The sequence below is a fragment of the Mobula birostris genome, chromosome X, assembly GCF_030028105.1.
Source record: "Mobula birostris isolate sMobBir1 chromosome X, sMobBir1.hap1, whole genome shotgun sequence".
NCBI classification, from domain to species: Eukaryota; Metazoa; Chordata; class Chondrichthyes; order Myliobatiformes; family Myliobatidae; genus Mobula; species Mobula birostris.
The window spans coordinates 6,274,521-6,290,707 of NC_092402.1; positions in this window are offsets into that span (position 1 = coordinate 6,274,521).

The following is a 16,187-nucleotide window of genomic DNA, read 5'->3' on the forward strand; positions in this document are numbered from 1 at the left end:
GAAAAAAAACACAGCAGACAAATGCTAAAGAAATAGTAAGGTTCCCGCCTGATGCAGATGCTGGAAATCTGAGCAACACACACAAAATGCTGGAGGAACTTAGCAGGCCAGGCAGCATTAATGGCGGGGGTGGGGGGGGGGAGGGAACACAGACGACGTATCGAACCTATCAATTTCACCTTTCAGTACACTCAATCACCTGGCTTCTACAACCCATAGATTCACCACTCTCTGGCTGAAAAAATACTTCTCGTCTCTGTTCTAATAGGACTCAGTCTATTCTGAGGCTGTACCTCGGGTCCCAGACACCCCCACTATAGGAAACACTCTCTCCACATCCACTCTATCAGTGTCCTCTGGTCCTAGACTCCCCCACTATAGGAAACATCCTCTCCACATCCACTCTATCTGTGTCTTCTGGTCCTAGACTCTCCCACTGTAGGCAACATCCTCTCCACATCCACACTATCTGTGCCCTCTGGTCCTAGACTCCCCCACTATAGGAAACATCCTCTCCACATCCACTCTATCTGTGTCCTCTGGTCCTAGACTCCCCCACTATAGGAAACATCCTCTCCACATCCACTCTATCTGTGCCCTCTGGTCCTGGACTCCCCCACGACAGGAAACATCCTCTCCACATCCACTCTATCTGTGTCCTCTGGTCCTAGACTCCCCTACTATAGGAAACATCCTCTCCACATCCACTCTATCTGTGTCCTCTGGTCCTAGACTCCCCCACTATAGGAAACATCCTCTCCACATCCACTCTATCTGTGTCCTCTGGTCCTAGACTCCCCCACTATAGGAAACATCCTCTCCACATCCACTCTATCTGTGCCCTCTGGTCCTAGACTCCCCTCACTATAGGAAACATCCTCTCCACATCCACTCTATCTGTGTCCTCTGGTCCTAGACTCCCCCACTATAGGAAACATCCTCTCCACATCCACTCTATCTGTGTCCTCTGGTCCTAGACTCCCCCACGACAGGAAACATCCTCTCCACATCCACTCTATCTGTGCCCTCTGGTCCTAGACTCCCCTCACTATAGGAAACATCCTCTCCACATCCACTCTATCTGTGTCCTCTGGTCCTAGACTCCCCCACTATAGGAAACATCCTCTCCACATCCACTCTATCTGTGCCCTCTGGTCCTAGACTCCCCCACGACAGGAAACATCCTCTCCATATCCACTTTATCAAGGCCTTTCGACATTCGATAGGTTTCAATGATATCTCACCAGCACCCCCCCCCCCAACACATTCTTCTGAATTCCAGTGAGTACAGGCCCAGAGCCATCAAACACTCCTCCTGTGATGCACCTTTCAATTCTGCAATCTCTCTCATGAACCTGCTTTGAACCCTCTCCAAGGTCAGCACATGGTTTCATCGATAAGGGTTCCAAAATGGCTGACAATACTCCAAGCGAGGCCTCACCAATGTCTTACAAAGCCTCAGCGTTACATCCTTGCTTTTATATTCCAATCCTCTGGAAATGAACGTGAACATGGCGGTCACGGTGTTTGTTCGGAACTTTGAGTCATTTTGATGTTCTGTTTCTGCAAAGCAACACCCGAGATTCATCATTACTCCCAGCTCTGATGTTGTCCTGATGAGGTAACTACCCAGGTAATAACTTCCCATACACGGCTACTCTGGCAGGATATCTGGGCAGAGGCTTTAAAAAAACAGACTTGTTAAAATCTATTAATGTTCGCTTCCTGATAATGAGACTTTGCTGTAAAGTTTAATGTGATTTCTATTATGGAGGGCTGGTTTTGGGGTGGGGGGTGCAGTGGGGAAAACCACTGGTCAGGACCGGATAAAGTTGCAGAAAGTTGTGAACTCAGTGAGCTCCACCATGGCCACCGGCCTCCCCAGCATCCCGGACACCTTCGAAAGAGATGCCTCAAAAAGGTGGCATCCATCATTAAGGACCCCCATCTCCTTCAGCCCGAAGCTGTGCTTTGTTTCTTCCATAGATGCTGCCTGGCCTGCTGAGTTCCTCCCGCATTCTGTGCATGTCGCCCGACACGCCACAAGGCGCGGTGAGGAACAGGAACAACCAGCTAACGTGGCGCCCCACAGTTGTTACGCTGAAGTTGTGTAAGACATTGGTGAGACCTGATCTGCAGTTCTGGTCACTTACCCGCAGGAAAGACGTAAGTGAGGTTGAGAGAGTGCAGAGGAAATTTACCGGGATGTTGCCGGGACTGGAGGACCTGAGTTATGGGGAACGATTGAGAATGAGGGGAGATTTGATAGAGGTAGACAGAATTATAGGCATCCGTTAGTCTCATGAGACCATGGATCTGCGCCTGGAAAGTCTTCACTCTCCAGGGTGCAGGCCTGGGCAAGGTTGTATGGAAGACCGGCAGTTGCCCGTGCTGCAAGTCTCCCCTCTCCACGACACTGATGTTGTCCAAGGGAAGGGCATTAGGACCCATACAGCTTGGCACTGGTGTCGTCACAGAGTGTTACGTACCCCATAACTGGATTGCCAAACCAGTAGAAATCGATCACTCAGTTGGAGTCTGGATTACTGGAACTAAGAAAGTTTTATTAAAGAAATAAGCAACACAGTACTCTAATAGTAAGGATATAAATGCAACAGGTTAGTAATGAATAAACACACATGTACACAGATCTAGGATAATAGGATCAATCAAGCTCTATAGCAGTCTAGGGGTAAATGACCAGTTTCAAAGTGACAGAGTTCAGTTTAGTTCAGTTCGCAGTAATCGCCGTCGCCGTGGGAGAGAGAGAGAGAAAGAGCGAATGAATATTCAAATCGCATTCCAAACAGACCTTCGATATTCCTCACAGTCAGCTTTCGGGCGAGCCCTTTGTAATGTCTTCTGAGGTCACTGACTGTGACCCCTCCGCTTCAGATACGATCGTTCCTCTGCAGTGAACCTGGCACCGAGGCAAGGGCGGACACACACCAGGTTCCCGCCGATCGTATCTTTCCACCCTGTGCGTCTATGGCTTGGTCCCACGATCAGCCCTCCAAAACTCCCACCGACTTGTGGGAGGCGCACCGCTTCCAGGGTCTCGTTACCTCGTGGTGTCGTGTGTGTGTCCTGCCTTAGCGAACCTGTCCCTTTTTATCCCCCTGCTGGGGTATCGCCTGTCCATCACACTTCAAACAGTTCAGGGTTCAAAAGGGAGGCGATCTTGACAGTTCTCAGACCGGTGTCTCCTTCCGTTAAACTCTCTCGTCTCTTCATTAACATTTCCAAATGCTGCTCCATTGTCTTCCTTATCTCTCTCTCTCCTGAAGAGAGGTGGCAGATCAACTGTTGATCCCACTGGTGCCAGCACAGGACAGTTAACATCTTAGTCTATGTGTACTTTTTGTAACCCTGTTTCGTCACAAGAGCAATGTGTGGTTGAGTGCCTTGCTCAAGGACACAACACGCCGCCTCAGCTGAGGCTCGAACTAGCGACCTTCAGATCACTAGACCGACGTAACCACTTGGCCACACGCCAACACAGAACTGTGAGGGGTACGGATAGGGTAAATGCAAGCAGGCTTTTTTCCACTGAGGCTGGGTGGGACTAGAACGAGAGGTCACGAGTTAAGGGTGAAAGAGGAAATAGTTAAGGGGGAACTTCCTCACTCGGAGGGTGGACTGAGCTACCAGAGCAAGTGGTGCACGTGAGCTTGATCTCCACATTTAAGTTTGGATAGGTACATGGATGGAGGGCTGCGGTTCAGGGGCAGGTTGGTGAGACTGGAAAAGCAGGTCGGCATCGACTAGACAGGCTGAAGGGCCTGTTTCTGTGCTGTAGTTTTTTTTTAATGACTCTATATACCAGCCTTTTATAAAAATTGTGGTCTGATTAATCTAACCAAAGCAGTAACAGCTGGTAGACGCGGGACACACTGACACAACAGCGGGACGTCCCTTCCCAACACTGCAGACCCCTCAGATGCAATTTGTTATTGCAACCAGGTCAAGGGGTTGGGGGGGGGACTGAAAAGTAAGGATTCAAAACGTTCACTGCACTTCCAAGGCACAATGAATCCCCTGCAGAAAAAAGCCCGGTGGAATTCGTCCAAAAGACGTCAAAGTGGCAGAGGTTTACCAGCAGTGAATCCAGGGGTAAGGAATACTCAGTTGGAGCCATAGAAAAATACAGCACAGGAACAGACCCTTCGGCCCATCTAGTCCATGCTGAACCATTTAAACTGCCTACTCCCATCGGCCTGCTCGGGGACCACCGCCCTCCATACCCTTCCCATCCATGTACCTATCCAAACTTCTCTTAAAAACATTGAAATCGAAATCCCATCCACCCCTTATGCCAGCAGCTCACTCCGCACTCCTCTGAGTGAAGGAGTTTCCCCTCATGTTCCCCTTAAACTTCTCACCTTGCACCCTTGACCCAAAATGCCGAGTTGTAGTCCCACCCAACCTCAGTGGGGAAAAACAATCCTGCCTGCATTCACCCTATCTGTAGCCCTCATGATTTTGTATACATGAGCACAAGCGCTTTGGGTTATTAGTGTTTTTCTTTCTCATACTGGTCTCTCACTCCTTGTGTCTCAGACTCCCACACCCTCCCTCTCTCTATGTCTCTCTGACACACTGTCTCAGTCTCCCATACTCTGTCTGCCTCTCTCACTCTGTCTGCCTCTCTCTCACTGTGTCCCACACTCTCACACTCTTTCTATCTCACTCTATCTCTCACTCACCATCTCTTTTAGCATTCTGTCTCGCACAGTCTTGTTTCTCACTCTCTCCATCTCTCCTAGCATTCTCCGTCCACCCCCAATCACTCTCCATCTCTTCGCTTTCTCTGTGTCCCACATTCTGTCTCTCCATCTCTCTCTTAGCTTTCTCTGCCTCTCACACTCTCTCCATCTCTCTCTTAGCTTTCTCTGTCTCTCACACTCTCTCCATCTCTCTCTTAGCTTTCTCTGTCTCTCACACTCTCTCCGTCTCTCTCTTAGCTTTGTCTGTCTCTCACACTCTCTCCGTCTCTCTCTTAGCTTTCTCTGTCTCTCACACTCTCTCCATCTCTCTCTTAGCTTTCTCTGTCTCTCACACTCTCTCGGTCTCTCTCTTAACTTTCTCTGTCTCTCACACTCTCTCCGTCTCTCTATTAGCTTTCTCTGTCTCTCACACTCTCTCCATCTCTCTCTTAGGTTTCTCTGTCTCTCACACTCTCTCTATCCCTCTCTTAGCTTTCTCTTTCTCTCACACTCTCCACCTCTCTCTTAGCTTTCTCTGTCTCACACTCTCTCGGTCTCTCTCTTAGCTTTCTCTGTCTCACACTCTCTCTGTCTCTCTCTTAGCTTTGTCTGTCTCTCACACTCTCGCCGTCTCTCTCTTAGCTTTGTCTGTCTCTCACACTCTCTCCGTCTCTCTCTTAGCTTTCTCTGTCTCTCACACTCTCTCCGTCTCTCTTAGCTTTCTCTGTCTCTCACTCTCTCTGTCTCTCTCTTAGCTTTGTCTGTCTCTCACACTCTCTCCATCTCTCTCTTAGCTTTCTCTGTCTCACACTCTCTCCGTCTCTCTCTTAGCTTTGTCTGTCTCTCACACTCTCTCCGTCTCTCTCTTAGCTTTGTCTGTCTCTCACACTGTCTCCGTCTCTCTCTTAGCTTTCTCTGTCTTACACTCTCTCCGTCTCTCTCTTAGCTTTCTCTGTCTCTCACACTCTCTCCGTCTCTCTCTTAGTTTTCTCTGTCTCTTACACTCTCTCTATCTCTCTCTTAGCTTTCTCTGTCTCTCACACTCTCTCTGTCTCTCTCTTAGTTTTCTCTGTCTCTCACACTGTCTCCGTCTCTCTCTTAGCTTTCTCTGTCTCACACTCTCTCCGTCTCTCTCTTAGCTTTCTCTGTCTCTCACACTCTCTCCGTCTCTCTCTTAGCTTTCTCTGTCTCTCACACTCTCTCCATCTCTCCCTTAGGTTTCTCTGTCTCTCACACTCTCTTCGTCTCTCTCTTAGCTTTCTCTGTCCCCCCGCACTCTATCTCCGACTCTCTCTTAGCTTTCTCTGACTCTCACACTCTCTCCGTCTCTCTCTTGGCTTTCTCTGTCTCTCACACTCTCTCCGTCTCTCTCTTAGCTTTCTCTGTCTCTCACACTCTCTCCATCTCTCCCTTAGGTTTCTCTGTCTCTCACACTCTCTTCGTCTCTCTCTTAGCTTTCTCTGTCCCCCCGCACTCTATCTCCGACTCTCTCTTAGCTTTCTCTGACTCTCACACTCTCTCCGTCTCTCTCTTGGCTTTCTCTGTCTCTCACACTCTCTCCGTCTCTCTCTTAGCTTTCTCTGTCTCTCACACTCTCTCCGTCTCTGTCTTAGCTTTCTCTGTCTCTCACACTCTCTCTGTCTCTCTCTTAGCTTTCTCTGTCTCTCACACTCTCTCCATCTCTCTTAGCTTTCTCTGTCGCTCACACTCTCTCCATCTCTCCCTTAGCTTTCTCTGTCTCTCACACTCTCTCCATCTCTCTCTTAGCTTTCTGTCTCCCACACTCTGTCTCTTAATCTCTCTCTCTCTATCTCGCTCAGTTTCTCAATCTCTGTCTCTCTGAATCTGCCTGTTTTTTTTTCCTCACCCCCCCCCCCACCCGACCAAGGCAGGGAAGATTTTATGAGGGAATTTGATAGGAGTTTGAAGACGTTGCTCACAAGAGGAAGAGGGTGTTCGGAGAGCACAGACTGAAGTTGACTGGCAAGTTAATCAGAGGGGAGATGTAAACACAACTCTGCTTCTTCTGAACAGTGTGTGACTGGGAGCCAGTGCGTGCTGCCTGAATGGACATGGAGGTAGATCCCATCGGAGAAATGCAAAAATAGCAGTGGCGAGTGAGAACGTGATGTGTCTGGTTTGCTGCCAAAAAACTGTAACAAGGCCAAACGGTCTCCTTCTGTGATGGCTCTTTCCGAGGCGGTCTGGAAGTTGTAAAAGACATTGCTCAGAGCCAATTTGGAGTATTGTGTCCAGTTCTGGTCACCGAACTCCAGGAAAGATGTCAACAAGATTGAAAGAAAGCAGAGAAAATTGACAAGGGTGTTACTAGGAATGGAGGAGCCCAGTTATAGGGAAAGGTTGAATAGCAGACATCCCACCCTGCAAAAACTCATTTCAGGGAGGTAGCACCATCAATTTGTGGGAGACTCCCGGAACTTCCGGGAGAGGTGGGATGTCTGCAATAGAGTAGCTCCTTAGCAGCTAGCCAGCTAGTTTAAATAACGTTAGCTATGCTAATGAACGAAGGACACCTGTTAAACTCATCTCAACATGTCTTTTACATTTTAACCCACCATGGGCAATAGAAAAGTCACTGTTGCAAACAGTGCAGCGAGCAACACCGTCATTATTTTGAGCCCTATTAGGCAGGGGTACACTTTAGGGTAGTCTGGGGTGACGTATGTTTTATATTTTCTTTTTTTGGAACACTCTGCCACTCTGACTTTTTTTGGAACTCTCGCTCTCTCTATCGACACGCGTGCTCTCTCGCTTGTGGTCACTCTCTCTCTCGTGGCCACTCTCGCTCTCTCTCTGTCGCGCTTGCTTTCTTGCTCTTGCGTTCGCTCTCTCACTCTTTTTCGTGCGTTCTCTCACGCTCGCTCTCAAAAAAAAATCAATTTCCGGGACATTGTATATAATTTGCGGACATCAGGGAGTCACTATCAATATGCGGGAGACTCCCAGAACTTCCGGGAGAGGTGGGATGTCTGGAATAGGTTAGGAGAGCAAGGGGAGATTCGATAGACGCACAGAAAATTATGAGGGGTATGGATGGGGTAAATGCAAGCAGGTGTTTTCCACTGAGCTTGGATGAGACTACAACTAGAGGTCATGGGTTAAGGGTGAAAGGTGAAATGTTTAAGGGGAACATGAGGGGGGGAACTTTCCACTCAGAGGGTGGTGAGAGTGTGGGACAAGCTGCCAGCGCAAGTGGTGGTTTAAGAGAAATTTGGGTAAGTACTTGGATGCGAGGGGTCTGGAGGGCTATGGTGTGGGCGGGGGGGCTCGAAAAATGCTGGACGAACTCAGCAGGCCAGGCAGCATCTATGGAGGGGAATAAATAGTCGATGTTTTGAGCCATGACCTTTCATCAGGGCTGGAAAGAGAGGGGGGAAGATGCCAGTAGATGCATAAAGATCACCTGCGTGGGTAAGTGGGGGAATTCATGAAGAGAGGAGAAACTGCTGGAGTCAGTTATCAAGGATGTGATAACAGCACATTTGGAAAGCGGTGAAATCATCGGACAAAGTCAGCATGGATTTGTGAAAGGAAAATCATGTCTGACGAATCTCATAGAATTTTTTGAGGATGTAACTAGTAGAGTGGATAGGGGAGAACCAGTGGATGTGGTATATTTGGATTTTCAAAAGGCTTTTGACAAGGTCCCACACAGGAGATTAGTGTGCAAACTTAAAGCACACGGTATTGGGGGTAAGGTATTGGTGTGGGTGGAGAATTGGTTAACAGACAGGAAGCAAAGAGTGGGAATAAATGGGACCTTTTCAGAATGGCAGGCGCTGACTAGTGGGGTACCGCAAGGCTCAGTGCTGGGACCCCAGTTGTTTACAATATATATTAATGACTTGGATGAGGGAATTAAATGCAGCAGCTCCAAGTTTGCGGATGACACGAAGCTAGGTGGCAGTGTTAGCTGTGAGGAGGATGCTAAGAGGATGCAGGGTGACTTGGATAGGTTGGGTGAGTGGGCAAATTCATGGCAGATGCAATTTAATGTGGATAAATGTGAAGTTATCCACTTTGGTGGCAAAAATACGAAAACAGATTATTATCTGAATGGTGGCCGATTAGGAAAAGGGGAGGTGCAACGAGACCTGGGTGTCATTATACACCAGTCATTGAAAGTGGGCATGCAGGTACAGCAGGCGGTGAAAAAGGCGAATGGTATGCTGGCATTTATAGCGAGAGGATTCGAGTACAGGAGCAGGGAGGTACTACTGCAGTTGTACAAGGCCTTGGTGAGACCACACCTGGAGTATTGTGTGCAGTTTTGGTCCCCTAATCTGAGGAAAGACATCCTTGCCATAGAGGGAGTACAAAGAAGGTTCACCAGATTGATTCCTGGGATGGCAGGACTTTCATATGAAGAAAGACTGGATGAACTGGGCTTGTACTCGTTGGAATTTAGAAGATTGAGGGGGGATCTGATTGAAACGTATAAGATCCTAACGGGATTGGACAGGCTAGATGCAGGAAGATTGTTCCCGATGTTGGGGAAGTCCAGAACGAGGGGCCACAGTTTGAGGATAGAGGGGAAGCCTTTTAGGACCGAGATTAGGAAAAACTTCTTCACACAGAGAGTGGTGAATCTGTGGAATTCTCTGCCACAGGAAACAGTTGAGGCCAGTTCATTGGCTATATTTAAGAGGGAGTTAGATATGGCCCTTGTGGCTACGGGGGTCAGGGGGTATGGAGGGAAGGCTGGGGCGGGGTTCTGAGTTGGATGATCAGCCATGATCATAATAAATGGCGGTGCAGGCTCGAAGGGCCGAATGGCCTACTCCTGCACCTATTTTCTATGTCTATGTTTCTAGTATCTCCGCGTGCACCAAGGAAAACATGAAGCATTTCATTTCACCGAGTCCAGAGCAAAACAAGAATTGGCATCACAGTCAGGAATCATAGCACCTTCCACGGTGGAGCCTAGACAGTGACATCCCATCCCCGTGACAACACTAAGAGGTCCAATTCCTTTGGCTGCTGCCCCTCTCCACGATAAAGACACACTCCTTCCGAATTTGTTGTTAGGATGTATTCTGGAGTTACGGTATTTATTAAGTATTAATTTCCACAGCAACCAGTCTTCGGATCTGAATATGGACTATGGATTGAGCTTAACATGCAGCTCAGGATAATGGATGTTCTTGGAGCTGGAGACTGGGTTTGATTGCAAACCAGGAAACACCCCATTGACCTGACATGTCCACTTATGCATGAAAGCAGACCAGAATCAGTGGTCTCAGCCTGAAACTTCGACTGTACCTCTTCCTAGCGATGCTGCCTGGCCTGCTGCGTTCACCAGCAACTTTGATGTGTGTTGCCAGAATCAATGGCGATTATCATTCACTTTTGGGTGTCTGGAGTGTGGGTGCGAAGAAGGAGGTGCGTGAAAATTATATGTAATTCAAAGGAAGCATTGTAGATACATTATAACTACAGAATTGTGCTGCCAGTATCTTTGATCCTCAGCATACAAAAATGTCATGTAGTATTGGGTTAGGGAGGCCACCACTGAGAGTTTCTCTGGTATGACGCCTGCTAGTTTTGCTAAACAAAGACGTCTGTATCTGCATTGCCATCTCCAGCGGAATCCCACCACCAAGCACATCTTTTTCCCCCACCCCAACTTTCTGCTTTTCACAGGGATCGCTCCCTAGTCCGTTCGTCCCTCCCCACTGATCTCCCTCCTGGCACTTAACCATGCAAGCGGAACAAGTCCCACACCTGCCCCTACACCTCCTCCCTCACTGACGTTCAGGGGCCCAAACGGTCCTTCCAGGTGAGGTGACATTTCACCCGTGAGTTGGTTGGGGACATTTACTGTACCCAGTGTTCTCGGTGTGGCCTCCTGTATATTGGTGAGACCCGACCTAGATCGGGAGACCGCTTTGCCAAGCACTTAGAAAAAGCGGGATCTCCCAGAGTCCACCCATTTTAATTCCACTTCCCATTCCCATATGTCAGTCCACGGTCTCCTCTACTGCCACGATGAGGCCACACTCAGGTTGGAGGTGCAACACATGATATTCGATCTGGGTAGCCTCCAACCTGATGGCATGAACATCATTTCTCAAACTTCCAGAAATGCCCCTCCTGCTTCACCATTACCCATCCCCTTTCCTCCCTCTCACCCTATCTCATCTGCCCATTGCCTCCCTCTCGTGTTCCTGCCCCTTTTTCTTTCTTCCACGGCCTTCTGTCCTCTCCTGTCAGATTCCCCCTTCTCCAGCCCCCTCTCTTTCACCAACTTCCCAGCTCTTTACTTCACCCTCTCCCCTTCTTCCGGTTTCACCTATCATCTTACTTCTTCCTCCCCTCGCTCCACCTTCGAACTCTGACTCCTCACCTTTTTTTTCCCTCCAGTCCTGCTGAAGTGTCTTGGCCCGAAATGTCGACTGTTTATTCCTCTCCACAGATGCTGCCTGACCTGCTGAGTTCTTCCAGCATTTTGTGTGTGTGTGTGTGTGTGTGTGTGTGCGTTGCTTGGATTTCCAGCATCCGCAGATTTTTCTCTCGTCTGTGACTGGACTTCTATATCCACCGGCTTCAGTGTCTGTTCGGCGACTTCATTCACAGTCACAGCATTTGTTAAACAGGGCTTTCCCTCCCCCACAAATATTAACGGTAATTAAACACACATTTGTATATCTTTTACAGCTTTTACTTGACCTCCGCTGGAAACCCAGGGTGCTTCTCTCCAGCCTAAAAGCGTGCACACACACACAGAGGAAGAGAACTCCACCTTTAACAGTCCCAAGCCCAGCTGCAAACGGAGGAGGGTTGGGCATCGGGCAGGCAAACCCATCCCGTAAAAACAAAACAGCAAAATGCCGACAGCGACTCTGAAGACCTCATTCCTGGGAGAGGAAAGATCTTCGACAGGCCACATACACCTTGGCAGACTGGCCCAGGACAGGGGACCCCGATGAGTTGCCATTGCTAGCCTCATTGGGAGCTTGAAGAGATTTGGTATGTCAACAAATACACTTGAAAACTTCTATAGATGCACCGTGGAGAGCATTCTGACAGGCTGCATCACTGTCTGGTATGGAGAGGGGCTACTGCACAGGACCGAAAAAAAGCTGTGGGGGTTGTAAATTTAGTCAGCTCCATCTTGGGTACTAGCCTACAAAATACCCAGGACATCTTCAAGGAGCGGTGTCTCAGAAAGGCAGTGTCTATTTTCAGGAACCCCAGCACCCAGGGCATGCCCTTTTCTCACTGTTACCATCAGGGAGGAGGTACAGGAGCCTGAAGACACACACTCAGCGATTCAGGAACAGCTTCTTCCCCTCTGCCATCAGGGAGGAGGTACAGGAGCCTGAAGACACACACTCAACGATTCAGGAACAGCTTCTTCCCGTCTGCCATCAGGGAGGAGATACAGAAGCCTGAAGACACACACTCAGCGATTCAGGAACAGCTCCTTCCCCTCTGCCATCCGATTCCTAAATGGACATTGAACCCGTGAACACCACCTCACTTTTTCTATATATATATATATTGTTTCTGGTTTTGCACAATTTTCAATCTATTCAATATACGTGTACTGTTATTGACTTATTTATTATTATTATTTTTTTTCTTCTTCTTCTAGATTATGTATTGCATTGAACTGCTGTTGCTAAGGTAACAAATTTCACGACACATGCTGGTGATAGTAAACCTGATTCTGATTCTAACGCCCCGTTAGGGGCGATGGGCTCGAGAAGAGGACAGAGAAGGGGCCTGTGACAACCGGAGACTTACCTTGCTTTCGCCTTAGACTGGTCGATTAACACCTAACCTCGGATGAGCGTGGTGCCAAGCTACGTCCGCGGTTGCAGACTGATGCTGAGCGTGCGATGCCATGCCTGCGTCGGTACCAGGCGTAGATGGCAGCAAACGTCCGCGGACTCGAGACAGGAGAGAGCTGCTGACATAGTCAGGGTGGCGCCGGCGGACAGCACTACCGCGGGTGAATCTCTCCAGACGGTCCACGGAGTCGCTTCTTTCACCTCCTTCACGCCGTCTTCCTCTCTTTCGGGTGTGGTTCTGGTATCCGTAAGGAGCCCGCCAGCCACACGGTTTGACGGGGTGCTTTCGGGCTGATCGAGCGGCCTGGCGCTTCGCTGTCTCCGATGAGGTTTACAGATGGGGGGGCGCAGGCCCACCGCGATCGACTCCATTTCTCGCCGATCAAAACTCCAAGGAAGACTGAAACATCGAGACGAGCGCGGAAGACGAGCCAGTGTTCAGCCTCTCACTCGCTGCTCCCGGAGGGAGGTGCCTGCGCGCGACGGTCCCTCTCTGCTCCAGAGGGAAGATCCCTGCCATCGAATAGTCTCTTTCTCTCCCCCCTACCCTCGATACTGTCGGAGAATGGGTTTGCGGTTTGCGGATTGGACTGATGAACACTGAGCCGAACCGAATACAGATTCTTCCACTTTGTGTTTCACTTGCTGGGGTTTCCACTCATTCTTTCTTGTTGCTGTTTGTGTGATTTGATTTTTTTTTGTGGGGGGGGCGCGGTTGATGCGTTTGTTGCTGTTTGTGTGATTTGTTTTTTTCCCCCGCGCTAGGGAGGGTGAGGGGGTTGATGTTCTTGTCGCCATTTGCGCAGCCTGGGTGTTTATTTGCGCGCGGGAGGCGGGTTTTCTTTGAATGGGTTTCATGGTTTTGTTTCGTGGCTGTCTGCGGAGAAGGTGACTGTCAGGGTACACACTTTGATAAGTAAATGTGCTTCGAATCCATGATGGCTTTGTGGCCTCGTTTGTGGACGATAGAAAGATAGGCGGAGGGGCCGGCAGTGTTGAGGAAGCAGGGTGTCTGCAGACGGGTTGACAGTCGAGGAGAATGGGCAAAGGAGTGGCAGACTGAATATAGTGTAGGGTAGTGTACGGTCATGCACCTTGGTAGGAGGAATAAAGGCACAGGCTATTTTCTAGACAGGGAGAAAATTCCAAAATCAGAGGTGCAAGGGGACTCGGGAGTCCTTGTGCAGGATTCCCAAAAGGTTAACTTGCAGGTTGAGTCGGTGGTAAGGAAGGCAAATGCCACGTTAGCATTCACTTCGAGAATACTGTGTGCAGTTTTGGTCCCCTAATCTGAGGAAAGACATTCTTGCCACAGAGGGAGTATGAAGAAGGTTCACCAGATTGATTCCTGGGATGGCAGGACTTTCATATGATGAAAGACTGGATGAACTAGGCTTATACTCGTTGGAATTTAGAAGATTGAGGGGGGATCTTATTGAAACGTATAAAATCCTAAAGGGATTGGACAGGCTAGATGCAGGAAGATTGTTCCCGATGTTGGGGAAGTCCAGAACAAGGGGTCACAGTTTGAGGATAAAGGGGAAGCCTTTTAGGACCGAGATGAGGAAAAACTTCTTCACACAGAGAGTGGTGAATCTGTGGAATTCTCTGCCACAGGAAAACAGTTGAGGCCAGTTCCTTGGCTATATTTAAGAGGGAGTTAGATATGGCCCTTGTGGCTAAAGGGATCAGGGGGTATGGAGGGAAGGCTGGGGCGGGGTTCTGAGTTGGATGATCAGCCATGATCATACTGAATGGCGGTGCAGGCTCGAAGGGCTGAATGGCCTACTCCTGCACCTATTTTCTATGTTTCTAACATAACAGCAAGGGTGTGGTGCTGAGGCTTTATAAGGCACTGGTCAGACCGCAGGTGAAGCATTGTAAGCAGTTGTGGGCCCCTTAAATAAGAAAAGATGTGCTGGTGTTGGAGAGGGTCCAGAGGTTCATGAGAATTATTCCAGGAATGAAAGGGTTAAAACGAGGAGCTTTTGATGGTTCTGGGCCTGTACTCACTGGAGTCTAGAAGAATTGGAGGGCGGTGGGGACAACTCTCATTGAAACCTATGGAATATTGAAAAGCCTAGATGCAGTAGATGTAGACAGAATGTCTAAGGAGCTAATGGTAGACCTGAGGAGAGCTAAGGTACTGGTGACCCCTGTTTCCATCCAGGGGGTCAGTGTGGACATGGTGGAGGATTGCAAATACCTGGGGGTACGAATTGACAATAAACTGGCCTGGTCAAAGAACACTGAGGCTGTCTACAAGAAGGGTCAGAGCCATCTCTATTTCCTGAGGAGACTGAGGTCCTTTAACATCTGCCGGACGATGCTGAGGATGTTCTACGAGTCTGTGGTGGCCAGGGCTATCATGTTTGCTGTTGTGTGCTGGGGCAGCAGGCTGAGGGTAGCAGACACCAACAGAATCAACAAACTCATTCGTAAGGGCCAGTGATGTTGTGGGGATGGAACTGGACTCTCTGACGGTGGTGTCTGAAAAGAGGATGCTGTCCAAGTTGCATGCCATCTTGGACAATGTCTCCCATCCACTACATAATGTACTGGGTGGGCACAGGAGTACATTCAGCCAGAGACTCATTCCACCGAGATGCAGCACAGAGCGTCATAGGAAGTCATTCCTGTCTGTGGCCATCAAACTTTACAACTCCTCCCTTGGAGGGTCAGACACCCCGAGCCAATAGGCTGGTCCTGGACTTATTTCCTGGCATAATTTACATATTACTATTTAACTATTTATGGTTCTATTACTATTTATTATTTATGGTGCAACTGTAATGAAAACGAATTTCCCCCGGGATCAATAAAGTATGACTATGACTATGTCTTCAGTAGTGGGGTAGTCTATGTGCAGAGAGCAGAACCTCAAAATAGATCCCTTTAGGACAGAGATGAGGAGGAATTTCTTTAGCCAGCGGGTGGTGAATCTGTGGAATTCATTGCCACAGACGGCCGTGGAGGCCGAGTCATTGGGTGCGTTTAAGGTGGAGGCAGTAGGTTCTTGGTTAGTCAGGGCGTCGAAGGTGCGTGGGGAGGATGGGGTTGAGAGGGTCATCTCCATGGGCGCTGTGGCGTTGAAGACTGCCCCGGCTGCTGTGCTCCATGCCCGTTAATACGACGAACTGACAAGCCAGGCCTTGGGCCTACTCCGAGCTGCTCCGGGGGCTCAGATCTGAGGACTGTTTCTGGTTCGGAATGTTGTCTTCCCGCTTCAACCGCCTGCGTGACTTTTATTACCCTTGCGCATCCAGCGTTAGTCTTTTAACTTTTTTTTCTTTAATTGGGTTCTCTTGGGTTTCTTGCCTTGGGCCTACTCCGGGTTCGGAGCGCTGCTGCTCGCTCCAGTTGCTTGCCTGACTTGCGCTTTTCTTCTCCGCGCTCTCTTGCGCACCGAGTTTGCTGGTCTTCTGAATTTTAACTTCTCGCTCTTTCCTTAACTGGGTTCTCCCGGGTTTCCCGTTTTGCGAGCAAGCGAAGCCTCGAGGCCGTATAGCTTAGGCGCTCTTTGAGAATAAATGAGTCTTGAAACCAGTGGGGCAGGGTGGCCTCATCCTGCGGCTCCTGTGCCAGGCAACCCGCTTCGGGTGAACGGACGGCGACTGGGAGTCGCGGGGCAACTGGCCTGGTGGGTCTCGGAAGATTCTCTCCC